The 18,337-nt window shown below is 38.6% G+C and overlaps 1 protein-coding gene and 1 long non-coding RNA gene across 4 annotated transcripts in view; one reads left to right on the forward strand and one right to left on the reverse strand.

Moving 5' to 3' along the window:
- Positions 1 to 18,337, reverse strand: part of FRMPD4 (FERM and PDZ domain containing 4) — a 343,499-nt gene that overhangs the window by 306,336 nt on the left and 18,826 nt on the right. The gene's annotated exons all lie outside the window — the stretch shown is intronic.
- On the forward strand, positions 74 to 7,183 carry LOC108445260. The gene is made up of 3 exons (XR_001860067.1): positions 74 to 463; positions 1,969 to 2,192; positions 2,421 to 7,183. It is a non-coding gene; the product is annotated as an uncharacterized LOC108445260 (long non-coding RNA).

Here is an 18,337-nt window from a genome sequence, read left to right on the forward strand (position 1 = left end):
GGCGCTGCGGCCGCCGGGCCGAGCCCAGGGCTCCCCGCGGGGCCTCCCGAGCCGCGGTGCCGGGGAAGGACGGCAATGGGTCGGGGTGTGAGGGGCACGGCTGGCGTTCCCCGGGGCAGAGGCCGGCACGCTGAACGAGAGGGGAAGGGGAGCCCTGGTGAGTAGGAGGCAACTCCTCCCCAGTCCGGGACCAGCACCCTGGGCCTTGCAAGCAAAAACTTGGGAAAGAAGAGAGCCCTCTTTCCTTCGACGATCACACCGTTCCATGCAGCCCCAAGGGTGGGGAAGGGCCTTTTGGCTTTCAGCCCTCGCACTGAGTGTTCATCAGCGGTGGACCGAGGACAGGCATCGGGCTGAAATCCACCGCCTGGCTTTTGGCACCATCCTGTGACCTCTCTACCCATGCCAGGAAAGAGACCTGAACGAACGGAGTCCTCGTTGTGACAGGAACATGACAAGGCCGGTTTGTGGCAACATAATTAAAGTGCAAGCACTCTTCATACACATCTTGTGGAGAAATTACAAATCCAGGGGTCCTGACACAAGAACAGTCCAGATGCATTGCCTTACACTTGTGTCCTGCATCAGGCTTTAAATAAGGCACTGGAGTTTAGGTCTCCAAAAGTTTTCTCTGAGCAGAACAGGAAGGCAGGTGAAATTCAAATTCATCTCCACACAAACTCTACACTGTAATACAATAATTCTCAGTATGGGAATGGATTTTCTCCAGTGTTTTAATTTGTATGTTTATTCTCTGAATAGATTGATATGTGCTTTACTTCATGCCTTTCCAGATTTTCAGTCTCTTCTGCAGGCTTGCACCTTCACTGTCCCACCAACCAAGAACTTAGAAAATTACAGTAGAGCCCAACACATGTACTCCTGCAGCCAGATGAAAACAATGCACTTTTTTAATGTTAAAACTTGTATTGATAGGAGAACAAAAAGAACAGGCCGTACTAACACTCACTGTGAAGTGGGTTTCAAACTATTCTTTAAAACAATAGCAACAAAGAATGATTGATCATCTATTTATATTGGGAGAACATTGAACTACCAGCTAAAATGCACTTGCTGGCCTAGCACAGATGTAAATGGCTTGGGCATACTCTGAAACACCGTATGAAATATTTTGTGCTAGTGCATCAAAATATTTATGTGGTACTTACATGCACTATATTTATTTATTTATTGTGATACCAGGCTTTTTTAAAACTGCAGAACCTGTGCCTGTCATTCATGCTGCTCTATTCATTGGTAAAAGCTACAAAGATAACACAGTTTCAGCTGGTTAGAAACTGACTTATTTATAAATCTGTCATTATTTATTTATAGACTAAGGAGATAGGCCAAGATCGTACAAAGCTAACTGAATCTGATCAAATGATACACCATATATAAAATTAAGCACATATGCTCTGTATCAAACAAGGTTCCTGTCTTGAGCACTTCATGCTCCAAGGCTTCTCACATAAAGGTGCCTTAAAGCATAGTGGTGAGTGCCAGAGAAATGAAGGAATTCTAAGGGGTCACTGGAATTTCTGTGGTTTCAGAGTCTTTCAGTGGAAAGACAAATGTGGTTCTAGGATATACTGGCTGAGTTATTTCCAGTGGAGATATGAAGAAAAGCAGAAAGCATAACATCTGATCAGAAATGCCTTACTCAGCTTATTGAAAAAGTGCATTTAAGAAAAACAAGAGCAGGTTCAGGAGTGTTAAAGGTAGAAAAGAGTCAATCTTATGAAAGGAAAGAGTTTTGCCTAGCAAAACAAAGACTAAGAGGTAAAAAAGATTGTACATAAACATCAGTATAGTAAACACAGGGTGTGTACCCAAAATGATAGGCCTTTACGAAAGTCATTAACATTTGAAATGAAGCTGAAATTATCTCCTCTTTCTTTGGCTTTCCAAATAGATACATGTAGTATTGCTGTGTTTATAGTTACTTTTATATTTTTGTTTTCCTAGGCAGAAGCAATTGCAACACTGCAAATTTTCTACAATGCCTGTGGAGATGCTCTTGGACTAGCCAACACCCTGGAGGTCCATTAATAGCAATATCACAGGAGTCTTACTCCCAGATGTGAGACATGAAAAGAGAACCTGGACAAGTGTCCTTCCTACTGTGCTAAATACTGGTAACCTTTTGGAGCTGTGCAACGTGAGAATCACACACAGGGAAGGAGACTGGGGTATGAGAGTGAACTTGGTTCATGGTTCTTTGGCTTCTGCTGTCATAGCAACTGGATACAAAACTGTCAGTCTCATAGTAAAAGATTAAAATTTGCCTACCCAAAGAAGTGAAGTGGTGGGCGTTGTTCTGTTTCAAGAGTGAGAGTTGATATATGTAGTTTGGACTGGCTTTGAAGCCATCAACTGTGCATTGAAATAATATTTTGGTGTTTTATCTTCATTTGCAGGAACATCAGCTAGACTGTGTCATGACTGAGCTCTTGGACATACATTTATACCTTTCAGTTACTGCAGTGGGAAGTCAGGTGAAGTAAAACCCATTTGAATGTGACAAAGGTACGTGTAAACGCTGAATGGGAACAGCCAGAGACAGCAAACCAACATCTACTCAGTATCTCAGTAACAAATAATGATTGAACATGAACATTCCTAATCTTAAAGTACGAATCTGATGTCAGTTCCTGGCTGAATTTGTACCTGGCTTTTTACACCTTTTTTTTCAGAATAGCATAGTAAATACAGCTTTTTGGGTATGCTTTGTTACTATGTACTATTACCTTTTTATTATTCCTGGCCAAAATAATCAAATTAGGACACTTAATACTAATGCTTTGTGTAATTCAAGATATCCTTGTGTAGACTGTGGGCCAGTAAAAGCCTTAACTTCATATAGTATGGCAGTTTCATAGGCATTTTTAGAGAAGAAATTCTGTATCATTTTATAATTCTCCGTGTTCTGAGGAAATGGCAGACATATGTACATATACAGACAGGAATGTTATATTATCTAAACTTTAAAACCAAGTAATCTGTAAAACCAATTACTGTAAAGACTTAATTTTTTTAAGACCCTGTTGTTTTTGGTCCTAGAGAATATGCTATGAAGATGCCTTGTATATATCTTTACAACTGACATAAAGAAACACTGTTTTTTGTTCCTGAGTTTTTAAGGTTTTTAATTTTTCCTTCGGAAGCACTAAATAATCCCCAGAGGAAGATGCGTTGCGCTTTCCTGGATACCACACAGCACAAAATTTTAGCCCTGCAGCTGGACCAATAGTATCTCTTGTCATTTACAAGATGCATCAAATTTGATCCTGGATAATTTAAATAAAGACAGGTAGAATCCTAAAACAAAGACATAATATTTTAATACTTCTGTAGGTCTCACAAGTTTTTCTCTCAGTGAATTAAAAACTCATCACTATAGTTTTTTTAAGACTAGTCAAGTAGGGTTTTTAATGATTTCGAATCTTTTAAAAGATACTTTAAAGTGCTGTGTCTCATCTTCAAAATGGTTTAAAATTCATCAAGTTGGAATGGTTTTTTTAGATAAGAGCTGAAGTTTCTATGATTTTTCTGCAGTGCTTGGTATTACTCATATCCAAATGGCAACAATGTGTGTGTAGAGAAATGTGATAATAAAATCCATTGAGTAAGGACGTGTTAATACATAGCTGGTGATGCAAAGTTTCAAAGGAAGATATTTTGCCATTGTGATCTGCTACCTACTGAATGTTATTTCTAAAGATAATTGGTTATGATTCTCATGTAGTAAGTCCTGTAGTACTCTGGGTACTTGTATTCTAGACTGTTACATTCTTTTTTTCAGCCTTGAGCCTTTGAAACATGCATTTTTTAGAATCCATTTCTATATCCTGGTGCTTACCAACACTATACAATTCTATATAAGAACACTTTAATCGCTACAGACTTTCTCCATGTCTACATTTACAGCATTATCAAGAAGTCCCTCTGCTTACCATGAATCTATGCACCAGCTTCTACATGTCATTTTTGCCACCTGTGTCAAACAGAGTTTTTTTCAGGCCTATTTTTTCATTGACCCATACAGACTGCTGAGCCCTTCATGTTTTCAATTTTGCTGAATAATTTAGTGTGGTGGACATGCTATGTCACATACAAGTGCAAAATAAGATCATAGATGGTTGAAAATCTAAATAGCAGATAAGATTTTCTTTCTTGTCAGCTAGGAAACAAATCTAGAAGCCTAAAGGATACTGAATTGCATAGATCAATATAAGCAAGAATATTTCAACTGATGCAACAATTCTGCTGAAGCCAGACATTTGTAGTCAAACCTATATGAGCAGATCTGTTATAAAGACAGTTAACAAAAACTACTGGTTGCTATTATGAACTGAAAAGTTTTGCAGTATATTGAACCTGTAGCTTTAAAAAAACACCATTAAATAGAGTATTTGCCTATGTTGCAATACACAGATGAGATCGAGGTAAGGAAAAGGACCTTAGATAACATGAAGATAGTAACATTTTCTACTTCAATGAATAATACAAATTATTCAATACTAATGCATTAGTTACTTTAAAATAAAATTATCTTTATAAAAAAGGATTCACTTTTCTGGAATGGATATGTATGAAATATTCAAATCAGAATATGAAAAGAACTATTATCTACAGTTGATCTTTTACTGACAAATGGACCCAATTCAAGAAAATCTTAGACATGCATATAATGAGGCTTATTCATGGCATCACTTAGTCTAAAATATAACTTGAAACAATCACAAAGTTAAGCATGTGTTTAAGTGTTGTTTGAATAAATATGACTTCACAAATCATAAAATATATAAAGATGAATCAGAGAAAAAGAAATTTGAAATGCTAATGTGCAATTAAATGTGCTTAAAATTTATTTACAATAAAAGGAAAACTGAGGAAAACTGCATCCACCTTCTTTCTCAAAGGCAAATCTGAATCCTGCCACCAGGGCTTTTTTTTCATACTTTAACCAAAACCAACTGCAGAATGAAAATTTTGTGGCAACTTCAGAGAAAGTGATCAAAGTATGCATTTTTAAATTAATAAAATTTTAAAAAACAGTACTACCACTGAAGTCTTTCTAGTACTATCTATGACTGCTATGATCAAACATGTATTGAATTTTAAAAATTAGAGGCATATTCACATTTTTATTAAGACATCATCAAAACCAAGGGGAAGATTGTTATAGTAGAATCATATTGGGGGAGGAAGCCTTTGGGTTTCTTTTGTGGTCTGACGTTTAAAGTTTATTATTATTATTATTATTATTACTACCCAGTAGCAGATTCATATATTAGTTATGGATTAAAAATTTGCCAGCTTGTCTGTCTATGAACACAAAATATTTGTTTTGTTTTCCCTGTTGGAATGGGACATCATGGTCCAAACTCAAGAAATACCCTAAACTTTTGTGGATTTTCCTGGGAAGTATATAAAACCATCAGAGCAAAGAGGGGAAAAAGCAATTTCACAAGTGCAAAATAGCTTACAGTCAGAGGAGAGAGAGAAAAAAAAGAAAAAAAAGCAGATTTTCACAATGAACAGAAACGTCACAGACGCAGCATTTGTATCTGGGTGCTAAAACCTAGTTTTCTCAGTCCATATTTAGGCACTTGCACATAGGTGGCCTACTTGTCAGTAATACTAAACATTCAGAAATGAGAAAGATACTGCTAGTTACTTCTAAAAACCAAGCAGCTTATACAAAGTTGCCTGAGTATCTGAAGAAACAAACTTCAGCACTTTTAGTCTTAAAATTTCCAGACTGTACTTTGAAAGATCACACCCCATATTTTGTCCACTACAATGTGTTCTTTTGATCTTAATTGAAGGTTTAATACATGTAGGCCTGTGAATTATATGTGTGGTCTCAGGCAACGAGGAATTACTCTTAGCTAAGGTAAATTACAGCACACTGCAGCTGCTGTTCCTGACTGCAGCACCAACAGAACAGCCACTCTGTGCATCAGGGGTTGTTCTCAGTGTAAATCTGTGTTTGCAAGGTGTGTACAGGCAACTATTTCATGTGGCTTGCATTAAGAATGCTGTTTTCTCCAGGCAGAAGACTGCAAATCTGTCTATAGTCTAAAGTACAGAAAGATCTTGCTCAGCATACTGAGTAACATGATAAGGAGTCTTGCATGCTCAAGGACTTCCATTTATTCAAGTGACCACTGGTGAGTGTCACTAAGGATTTTGATTTTTGTTCAGGCTCTGTAGAGCTTCTTGGGCAGAAAATGAGTCCCTACTGTGTCTTAACAAATACTGGAGAATAACTGTCTTGGGAATATGATGTATGGAAAGACCATTGGGGACTGCAAAGCTGGAAGGGATGATAACATGCCATAAAGTTCACTGAATTTTCTTAGGAAAGTGTGTGCAATTTTTAGAAATGTACTGCAGTTGATGAAAGGTATTCTGTAAATACAGAACATTTAGAAAACTATTTACTTACTACAATGTACAAGCCTAATGCTTTCAGTTAGGAGGAAATAGAAAACTGGCCTTTCAATATCCATCAGCAAGTGGCCTGTCACATGCCTGGGTAATCTGCATGCAAAGGCACTCATGCCATGTTTTCTGCTAACAGAACTCTGTTTGCCCAGATCATTAAGAAACACTGACAAGAGAGTTTCACACCTGTACTCGCTTCTTTGGCTACCAGTTCTAGTCTGGGTGAAATTTATAACTGTTTTGTCTCCATGCTCATTATCTCAGACCTGTTTCACCCTTCCCCCTTTGCAGCATGCTACACCCTGAAGTTGAAAGCAAGGAGATGGGCTGCAGAGCATCCCCCAGGACAGGCTGTTTCAGCCTAGATCATGCACCTTGATCACACAAATGGACATGCACACCTTCTGGAGTCAAAAGAGAGTCAAAGAGCCAATGCACAGCATAAGAACCATCAGTCTGTGCAGATCAGCTTACAGGGTAGAGACATTTTAGAGCACAATGCAAGATCACTTTCTTTGTGCTCCCTAGTAGAAACAGTCTTTAGAATTCACTGACATTTAATCATGTGCCTCATATCACTCCTTTTCAGAGTAGCTATTTTGGTGCTATGTGGGGGTTGTCACAGAAATGGTTGCCTAATTCTGATCTAAATTTTGTAATGTGCACCCAGATCTTCTACAGAAAAATGTTTTACATCCAAATGCAATAATAAAGGAATTAAACGTGATTCTGTTTCATGAAAAAGCAGTAACATACTTAGCAGATATTCCTAGCTCTTGCAAAAAAGAAACACAGCACGATTTCCACAAAGCCAGTGGAAAAATTGTCATTCATCAACACATAAATTCCCACTGCCCAACCTATCGCTTTAGTTTCTGTAGCTGCAGGTGAATGGAATTTTAGTCAAATTCAAGAAATCAGGACTTGTTCCATGTAAACGTCAGGCACTGGTATTTTCAAATCAGTGCTGGCCTCATAAAATGGCTGAGGTTTAGAACTATGTTGGAGCTTAGCAGCCAGAATAATATCAGTGAAACTGTCAAGACACTTGCTGGCTTCATGCAGCAAGGAACACAGAGCTAAATGAGATTTTTCCTTTTATTTGCAGCGGAGTAGTAAGGAAGGGGTGAGGAAAGGGGCTGCTCACTTTATGTTCCATGAAATACTTTTGTGACTATGGATTTAAATCAGTCCAGTGAGTACCTTATGAGTGGTTTTAAGATGACATAAATGTCCTATTAAAGGCTTCTTGTATTTCTCTGTTGAGATTAGTACAACTATTTGTTTACAATATGCCAAAGTACTTTTTTCCCCTGAATGATTCTTTCAAAGTTAGGTTATTGCATGTCTGCATTATGCTCAGAAATAAAAGTTTTGTCTGAATGAAAGCTAAAACCTAAAATCTTAGCTTTTTAAAGCGGAGACAAAAGAAGACATAAAGAGAAATAGAATTTTCTACAGAGTTCTTACAAGTCCAGTGTATTTTGAAGTCCATGATTGCAGATAACTTTACAGATTTCTGATCGGCTGCAAATTCTGCTTTGTCTGCTTTAGTCCTCTAGAAATTCCTCCAAAGCCTGCTGGCCTGTTCTATCATCTTTGTTGTCATCTTCTAAACCAAACCATGCATGATGTCCAGACCCCCTTCTATAACTTACCTTCTCAGTCCATCCTACAGTCTCCTGAGCCTTCTCTTTTTGAGGCCACTCAGTGCCCCTAAGGGACGGAACAACATCCCCTTCCTCCAAGAGGTCCCTCTTAAAAAGAGCACAACATACACTCAGGGGAAATAAATCAGATGCCCATGAAATTCCAAGCCAAGTCTGCCCCAGTCATTGAGAACCCAGTGTTCTCAGACTGCCTCAAGAAATGCATCTGAGAGAGAGAGATGCATGACATCTGGTTTAACAATTCCTCAAGACTCGTTTGGCTTAGCACAGTTTGAAAACATGTCAGAAGATTGGAGGTTTTGAAACATATAAAATTAAAAATACATATTTAGTTGTATCAGACCATCCACTTGAATAATTATTCTGGTTATCCATCAGGCCAACTCCATAATGCTGGCTGTCCTCCAGGGCCCACTTCTCTAATGTCTCCGCCAGATGAATGGCCAAATTGTCAAAAAGCCATTGAAGTAGAAAGATGAATTAGAATCACACTATAGGGATCATGACTACACCCATCAACTTCCTGCTTAAGACGTTTGCATTTGAGAGGAACAAACTCTGCTTACCTGAAAGTCACCTTACAACTACAGTTCTCTCGGGTCCCTCTGAAGTCAGTGGAAACTGACTGGAAGCATTTTCCAAGGGCAATTCTGTCCATCTAAGGTCTGACTGGTTGTTTGGATTGTGTTTTGGTTTTTTGGGGGGAGGAGTGGGAGAGTATAAGGGTGGGTCTTCATCTCTGCACCACTGCTTGTGCTCCTGAATTAGATATCTCAGGTAGTGTCTGTGTTAAGGTAAGCTTGCACCATTCACCAGAGTAAACAGAAAGGAACAGGGATCTGTGGTCTTGTCAGCTGTGTTAAAAGAAGTAGTTATACCAAATCACAAAATATGCTGGGTTGGAAGGGACCCACAAGGATCATCAAGTCCAACTCCTGACCCTGTGCAGGACCATCTTTAAGAGTCATACCATGTGTCCAACAGTATTTTCCAAATGCTCCTTGAACCCTGTCAGGCTTGGTGCTGTGACCACTTCCCTGGGGAGCCTGTCCCAGTGCCCAACACCCATCTGGGTGAAGAACCTTTTCACCCCCTCTGGGTAATAACATCCAACCCAAACCTGCCCTGATACAACTTCAGGCCATTCCCTCAGGTCCTGTCACTGTCACCACAGAGAAGACATCAGTGTCTGCCCCTCCTCTTCCGCTCACACGGAAGTTGTAACTGCAATGGCGCTTCCCCTCAAGGCCCTTCACCATCTTTGTTGCCCTCCTTTGGGTACTCTCTAACAGCTTCATATCTTTCTTATATTGCAGAGTCCAAAAACTGCCCCCAGCACTGAAGGTGAGGCCACCCCAGTGCTGAGCAGAGCGGACAATCCCCTCCCTTGCCCAGCTGCTGATGCTGTTCCTGATACCCCCCCAGGACAAGGTTGGCCCTTCTGGCTGCCGGGGCACTGCTGACTCATGTTCAACTTGCCATCAAGCAGGAACCCCGGGCCCCTTTCCATGGCACTGCTTTCCAGCATCTTATTCCCCATTCCGTCTGTATATCCAGGGTTTCCCCATCCCATGTGCAGAATCCAGCACTTATATTTATTTGTTAAACTTCAAACAGCTGGGGATTGCCCAGCCCTCTTATTTGTTGAGGTTTCTCTGCAGGGCTTCTCTGCCTTTAAGAGAGTCAACAGCTCCTCCCAGTTTTGTATCATTTGCAAACTTGCTTAGCGTCTCTCCAAGTCCTGCATCCACGTTGTTTATGAAGATGTTGAAGAGCACAGAGCCAAGGATGGATCCCTGTGGAACCCATCTAGTGACAGGTCACCAGTCTGGTGTCACCCCATTTACTGTAACCCTTTGTGTCTGACCCATGAGCCAGTTGCTCATGATGGTTTTATCCCTGAACTGTTGAATCCTCACTCTGCCTTTGGTGCACACCATCATATGCAATTTTATCCTCATTCCTCACCGTGATTTGAGGCAGCTTATTCTGCCAAAAGAGATTCCCAATCTCTTGTCAGTTGCTCAGGCTTGCACTGTTATCTCACTCCCAGCTTGCTGTTACTCCTTTGTAAGCATTGGGTTAAGTCCTCTATGGACTGATAAATTTTTCTTCACCTTTTTGTTCTTTCATTTGAACATACTTGCAACCTTGCTTGCAAAGGAGATAAAATGTACAGTAGTAATAAGACTGCAGACATTTCAAGTCTAGACATATCTGGGCAAACTGGAGTGATTTGTCACTGAATTCAAATCAAAGTGTCTTGCTTTATTTAAATGAAGATACAGTTTTACATGGAAAGATGAAAGAGCCCCTAGGAAGCTCTGTGAAGTTTACTAAGGCTATTACTTACATTATAAAAATGACTTTTGGACCAGTGAAACTGTATGTGGTCAAAAGACCACAGAGATTGCTAAAATATCTGACTGGAAGAATTTAAGATCCCATGGTCTGATACATACAAATTTTCTACCAAAATCCAAAAAAAATTGTGTGTGAATGAAGACTTACAGTAAAGAAAACCTAGACACAAGCCATTAACTCAGATTCTTTGTGTCTATACTCTGCAGCATGCAGCTCTCGTCAGCTCAAAAATTCAGAAATGATGGATCAGAGTCCAACACATCATGAGACTGACTTTAAAACAAGATTTTAAAAAGTTGTACATTATAATTTGTTTCCTTGCTGCTCTCTAAACTTTTAAAGAACTCTCAGTTAATGCTTTCAAGGTTTCATCTCCAAGCCTGAGGGCTGGAAAGTTACATTTAGCGATATCAGAGCTTTTAGGCAATCTCATTTATTGAGAAGTAATGGTTACAAGGAAAAAAAATCATAAAATATCGTAAGATTAAAACTAAGCAGGTGAGTTGGCAACCTTGGATACAGTAATATGTAAAAATGTGTACTTTAACCAATTTTACAAATATAGGATGATTCTCAGAAAGCCTTCAGGGTAAAGAATACTTGCTCTTATTCCCTTGCTGTACTTAAGGAAACAGTAGGATTAGTTTTCTGGTATCTACCAATCAGTTTTCTGAATGCATGCCTGCAAATTGAAAAGAAGTACATAACATATTACCTAAATTTCCATTATGAACTCAACTAAATCCACCTCATGCATCTAGTACAAATTTCTGTGCACTTACCTATGTCTCCTTAGTACAATAAATTGGCTCCTTGGATAGCTGTCCTTTCATTGTTTCATAGTGTTATTACTGTATGGTGGTTAAAGCACTGTTTATTCAATACTTTCATGCAAACTAATATTTTGCTGGTGCTAAAAATTAGAAGGTTCCTCCATAGAAACAGTGGGATAAGCTTATCAGGGACTAATCTCAAGCAGCTGCTATAAGTCTCATTGCCACATTACATTGATTTTATTGGAGCAGGGTGGGGCGGGGGGGGGGGGCGGGGGGGGTGGATAAAGCAGAGTTGGGGGAGTGGGAAATCAGCAACTGGTGTGCTGGATTAGACTCCAGATCCAGTACCCTGTCTCTATCAGTTCCAATGCCACATTTCAGAGGAGCCCCAGGACAGCAAAGGGGGGATATTCTGCACACACACACAAAAACCCAAATGCAATCCCCTCCCTGTGTCTGAACAAAGGTGTGTATAAACCCTGAAGCACAAGGCTAAATATCCATCACAATTTGTGTATTGCACTTCAGTGTAATTCAGTATCATTTGATTCTCTTGTAATTAAGATTCATGTCACCAGTCACGTCACATTTTTAATGTCAAAAATAACACTTTGGATTTAATCTCGGGATAGGCTTTTTCATAAGGGTGCACAGTGCAAAGTTAAATCATACTCATCCCGAGCCCATCTACCAAAATAAGTGGGCAGCCATACTTCTCAGTGGAGGCTTCTTGGTATTAGCTTTGGGGGATCTATATTGGTCCAAGACAAGGAAGAGACAGCAGAGCCAGAAGTATCTTTAATATTACATTCATACCATTCCAAAATTCCATACATCCAGGTTCATCCCACTCTGCCCTTCCCACTAGGGACATTATCTGCAAAACCCTGCTGTCCTCTGCTTCTGATTAATCCTCTTCAATTTTTGGTTGACCGCTTGATAATGAAATTCGTAAGGTAGAGGAACAGATACAAATTCTATTATTAGAAGCCTGACAGTATCTTTACCTTTTGCAATAAATATGGCACAGAAATTCTCACTTAAATCTCAGTTTTGTCCCACACAGTGGGAAAAAATCAAAGGCCTTAGTACTGTTTAGATGAGAAATCACCAAGTTAAGAGTTGCGGTGCCACTGGTGCCAAGACAGCTTAAAACAGTCATGACCTCATAGATGAAAAGGAGTAATGACTAAACTGAGCTCCACAGTGTCCTGCACAAAAGAATCATTGGGACAGAGGAACAATTGATCATATTTTTGGTTTGGATCCACTCCCACAAAGTGGAAAAAAGAAAGAGTGGTAATTGCTAACGAGGAATGAAGGCAGAAATAAACTCTGAGGATCACCCACAATATAGGTAAATATAATCAATAAAAGCAATATAGTACAAAGGCACAAACCCATGGTTTGTCTGTTTTTGCACCATTATAGAAAAATTTAGAGAGCAATGTGGACAAATAACTATATCACTTTTAGAGAATTAAAGAAATTATACTGTAATGCTGCTCTCTATAGCATGGTTGCCTAGTTACAAAGCAGAGTCCTTGGAATGACAGGGAAAATAATATTCATACAAGTTTAAAGCCCTCCAAAATATGAAAAATATTTTGTTTCTCCATCAGAGCTATACAGGCATATAGCCTTGTATCTTATAAATTTGCCAGAACTAGACACAAACATTTAACACGATTTTACACCCTGTTTGAGGTACAATATCTCTTTCTAGTTCTAAGTTATTCATATGAAATCATAAGTAATCACTATGCAGGGTTTGGAACCTATCAGTCAGAAATTTTAGGTCACTGAGGGGGACAGAAACTTAGCAGTTTGAGGAAGCAATATGAAACAGATTTTTCAAATTTGTTTTATTAATTATGATAGCTTTGAGGTGCTAAGGTTGTTGGCATAAGACTTACCTGAAAGCAATGGAAAGGGTGAAAGTAGGCCATAAGTTTTTTAAAAAGGAAAAAAAAATATTATTCTATAATTGATTTTGGGACTTCACTAATTGAATCTGCAGCTTTTATGAGTTTCTATGCATTAATTGCATGTCTGGTATTTACAAGGGTCATCAAAAAGAGCATATCCTACTATGGCCCTGTGCAGACATTCTTAGACTCTACCTGAAAACCTTCCAATTTACAATTTAACTTCAAAACACACTGGACTAAGAACACCTGACTAACATACTGCAATAAGAACAGTAAAAGCTTTCAGGAAAATGAGATTTCACTGCTTTTATCACGCTGATTACTTCAAATTGTTCTGCAACTTGCAAGAATAAATATAAGACTTTTGAGGTGAAGGATCCAAGTCAGTTCCCTTCCTGAAATACCCAAACTGAATTTCAAACATCAGGGGTAATCTTCTGGAGCTTATTTATTCCAGAACCAGTGGACTGGTAACCGCATGCCAATTTAAGGCTAGTAATAGCCTTTATTAAAGTTGTATGCTGATAGAACAGAAACAAAGAAATCTATATTCAATATTAATTGATTAAGAGTTTCTTCATTCACTTCTGTGGTCATAATTTATATTTTGTTGCTAGCATAATTTACATGAAAGATGTTTTGTTTTGACATTGTAATAAGGTCTCTGCTGACTCTGACTGTTATTTTCCATGGCTGATATTTTTCACACCATCCTACTGTGAATAAAATACACATTTACTGAACAATGCACATTTTCAGGATTTGGCTTTGATAGTCAATTGCCTCAGTAAGAATACAAAAATTTTCAAAATCCCATTAAAACTAGCTTTATGTATAGTTTCATTATTTCTCTTCAAACTAGAGGATATTTTGTAAGAAAAGCAGTTGGAGTCATGAGGATTATTTTCTCTTTTTTTGTCTGTAACTATAAGAACATGATTAGACAGATGTCTCATTGCATATTTGTTTTAGACCAATGTGATTTAAAAACACTAAAAATATAATACCCTTTAAAATTAGGTTTAGTACTGTAACATTGTGAGAATTTTCGTTATATTTTAGTGTATCAAAAAGCTTTCTATAAATTAATTAAAATAATACAAAATGTGAAATTTTAAATTCACCAGATAAAGACAGACACAAGAGGAGAGTAATATTTTGAGTAAAGTATTTTTGCAAGAAAATACTTTAGGAATACTTTCAGCCCCTTATCTCTCTTCATATTGACTGTCAAATAATTCAAACAAATGCCACCTAAAGGAGGACTGTAATAAAACACTGTAACAGGGATAAAAGTATACTCACTACACAATAGCTTTATATTATTCTAAGATTGTGCTCTTGAGCTAGGGTTTGGATTATTTTTAGTGTAAAGATAGCATAGCATCTACTCCAGCAATTCCAATTAGTTCGTTCATTGTTTTATAGTTTGGTAGATTCTAGCATTAGTCCGTATCACATGTTAACCTCTATAGATTTAATAATTTAATGGCAGTGTCTGATAAATCAGAGCGGTTGAAAGGTGTGAGGCTTTATGTGAATTAGCTGCTGAAAAAAAATCATAAAAACATTGAGCACATTAGAGGTATACTGCAGACCTCAAATTATTAATTTTGGGAAGTCTAAATATCTATGGCTATGAGAGGAATTTCTCTACCAGCTCTGGACACAGTAAGTCTGAAAGTAAGGAATACAGTGGATGGAACACTGATTTGCAGCATGGTAAATGTTGCTGCTAATAACAATTTTGAAGTCGGGAAGCTCTGAAATCTGTTTTGGAGGACAAGTTTCTGTGGTCCCCTAACATCTTCTGTTTATATTTGACCTTAAAAAATACACAGTGAATGTGGACAGCAAAGATACCTTACTCATTTCATATACTCAAGAATGGGTAAGACTGATCCATCTTGATAGTCCCCAAGAGTCAGCTGATGCCTTGAGAATCCCAGAACTCTTTCCAAGAGCTTTTCAATGCTCATTTTGCAAAGTTTTGACCTTTTATTAGTGTTATTTTTACTACATGTTTTGAATCATCTGGCTAATATTATCACTCCTGGGTTTTTTCCAGCAACATCAAAAACCCATTAGCACACAACTTTATGTTTTTGTGGTGCATTGATCACTTCTCCTTACTGTAATACTACCTAACTATATCACCTTCATACATCATCGTGTGTGTGTATATATAGGCATATATATTTATATGAAACAAAAGTGATTATCTCTTCACCAACATATAAAAATCCTCTTTATAAAGTTTTATAGTTGAGGAAAGTCTTCTACGCCATATTTTAAACTGAAGTCCGTAAATTTTCCTTGCAGATCAGGGAAGTGCTAAAGTATATGTATTTTTTATTGAATATATTTGCTATTTTTCACTGTGTCTGGTCAGAAACTTTGCAAAATGAAGATATGTTTTTATATTTTGAGTATGAGATTCTCTCCATAGGTTTCTGGCCCCAGGCATCAGTGAAGTAGTAGACATTATGTTCTATATTTTAAAAAGTGGGGGAAAAAAGAGCACTTTGAGAATACAGACTTAGTAATGCAAATTTTTAGAACTTTTTTAGATGCTATTTACCATTATTCCATCACCTCTGCCCTCACAGCACTTTTGATTTGTGTTTGTGCACAGCCAACTTATTTACCACCGGGCTGATGAACTCCTTCCAGTTGAATTTCAGGCAGCCAGAATTTGGAATAGACACACCATTGGCTGGAGTGATGGATGACCCACTCTTGCCCATTTAAAGGTTCCTATGTCTTTCTACAATGTTCAATATATTCAATGCACTGAGCAGTCATTTTACCTTGAGAAGTTAATGGTTAAGCACCGAGCTGGAAAATATCCACTGTACAAAATGCAATCAGAGGACTGATGGCCTGCTTTGTCTTACTTGCCAAAGATATGAAGACCCTCCAGTTCTACATCAATCACTCCTTCCTTTCAATATCCATATAAATGCACTGGGAAAAATTATGAGACATATCTAAAATACCAACAACGCAGATCATTTTTTGTCCCAATGGATGATAAGTCTCTTATTCTGTAAAAGTTGCCCTCTGTCAGATAGGTCCCGAGTTAGAATTAAACCTGCTCAGATCTGTAGGTAATGCCATATGAAATGCATAGACTGCATTGTTTTTTCTGCTCTCTTTAACTAAAATTCCTTGTCCTGTCCCCTACCAGGTTTTCTTTAGGAAACTGAGACTGTTGGTGTTTGATCATTTTTCTCATAAATGTCATTGAAATCTCTTCTTCCCCCTCCTGCATGTTTCCTTTTAATGTCTGAGTTGAGTCAGGAGCTCCTTGTTTATCCATGCAGGCCTCCTACTGCTTCTGCTTGATTTCCTGCTCATTAGTATGGACCACCCTTGAGGATGGAGAAAGTGATCCCTGGCAATGAACCAGCTCTCTCTGACCCCTCTTTTCTCCAGGGATATATTGCATGGCATTCTTCCAAGCAGATCTCTGAAAAAGGCCAAAGCCTGCTCTGCTGTAGTCCAGGTTTATAATCCTATTTTTGCCTTGTTCCCTCCTCTCCAGCTTTTGAACTCTAGTCATCATAATCACTGCAACCAAGGTTGCTCCCAGCCTCAGATCCCCAAATGGCCCTTCCTTGTTTGTAAGTGTGACATGAGCAAAGCAGCTCCCATCATCATCTGCTCAGTCAACGCACACCAGAAGATATCACCATGATTCTAATTCCCCATGGACCAGTGAACATGAGGCTTTTTGCAGTTGTCTGAAGAAGATCTCATGCACTTCTTTCTGACCAGGCAGTTTGTAACAGACACCCACATCACTGCCTGTGTTGGTTTGTCCAGACCCACAGGCTCTCAGCCCTTTCATCACCTATCCCATAGCAGAGCTCCATCCATCACTGCTGCTCCCTCACATACAGCAAAATTCACCCTTCTTGCCACCCTTTCCAAAAAGTCTGTCTCCATCCATCATAATTCTTCAGTTGTATGTACAATCCCATCACATTTTTGTGATTCCAGTGAGATCATAGCCCTAATTCCTCCTGTTTGTTCCCCATGATGTGGGCATTAATGTACAGGCACTCTAGGGAGGCACCCAGATGAGCTTTTTTCCCAGAATGGGTATGAGAGCTTCTCCCATGGTACTGCAGGGGATGTAACAAGGATGGGAAGAGAGGAATATTAAGAACATGTCATATCACAGCTCTTCTTTGCTGCCAGGTAACTCCCCTTTCAGCACTAAGTAAATAATGTTGTGACCTGGGACTTTTCCTCTATGCTTCATAAATTCTGCACACACACAGATAGAAATGCTCATTTATTTCTGAATAGCAGAAAGCCTGAATAGCTACTTAGGGATAATAAACATGGTTCCAGTGGGCTGAGACTACATGATCTTTAGATTGGCTCATCATAAATTCAGGTTTCCTAGCAATTTGGTTTTCCTGGGGATAAAGTACTAACTTAAAAAACAGCTCACCACAAGTTAAAAATGCAGAAGCCATTTTGGAGAGACAACTGGAGGCATCTCTCACCCTGTTGAGTCCCATCTGATTCCCCTCATAGTATCAGATTAATTCCAAATAGTTTTTTCTCATGCCATAATCTATATACAGATCACTGTCATGAACCACATCTTATTCCAATAAAAGACCAAGAGTTCCCTCAGTATTTCCATACTGTGGTACAACAATTCAACTGTCAAAGCAAGTTAAACTTTTGAAAACTCTACATCCTAAAACTATTATATTTCTTGCTTGCTGGCCTAAAAGTAAAGAGTTCCCTTTAGTCAAACGGTGCAAAAGTTCCACCCACTAATATTACGTGGAAGATATTTTCCTTGCCTTAGTTCTCATCTTGCATACACCTGTCAAAAGGCAACAGGGATGGAGATTAGGAAATGCTTTGACAACAGCATAGGCAGGCATGGGATAAGTGGGATCCTGCTGGTTTGGGATGCTTTTAGGTTTGCAACACCTGCTTTAGTGAGGGGCAGAAGAAAGATGCCATCAAGAAAACCCAATGCAGTAAATGCATATGGCAAATAAAAATCACTCAACCTACCTCACGTACTTCTCATCTGCGCAAGTTTATATTATTCTGCAAAAGTAGAAATAAACTTATGTTTAGAATAAGTTTACCAGATTCATTAGGA

The sequence above is a fragment of the Corvus brachyrhynchos genome, unplaced genomic scaffold (genome assembly GCF_000691975.1).
Source record: "Corvus brachyrhynchos isolate BGI_N302 unplaced genomic scaffold, ASM69197v1 scaffold11, whole genome shotgun sequence".
Taxonomy (NCBI): domain Eukaryota; kingdom Metazoa; phylum Chordata; class Aves; order Passeriformes; family Corvidae; genus Corvus; species Corvus brachyrhynchos.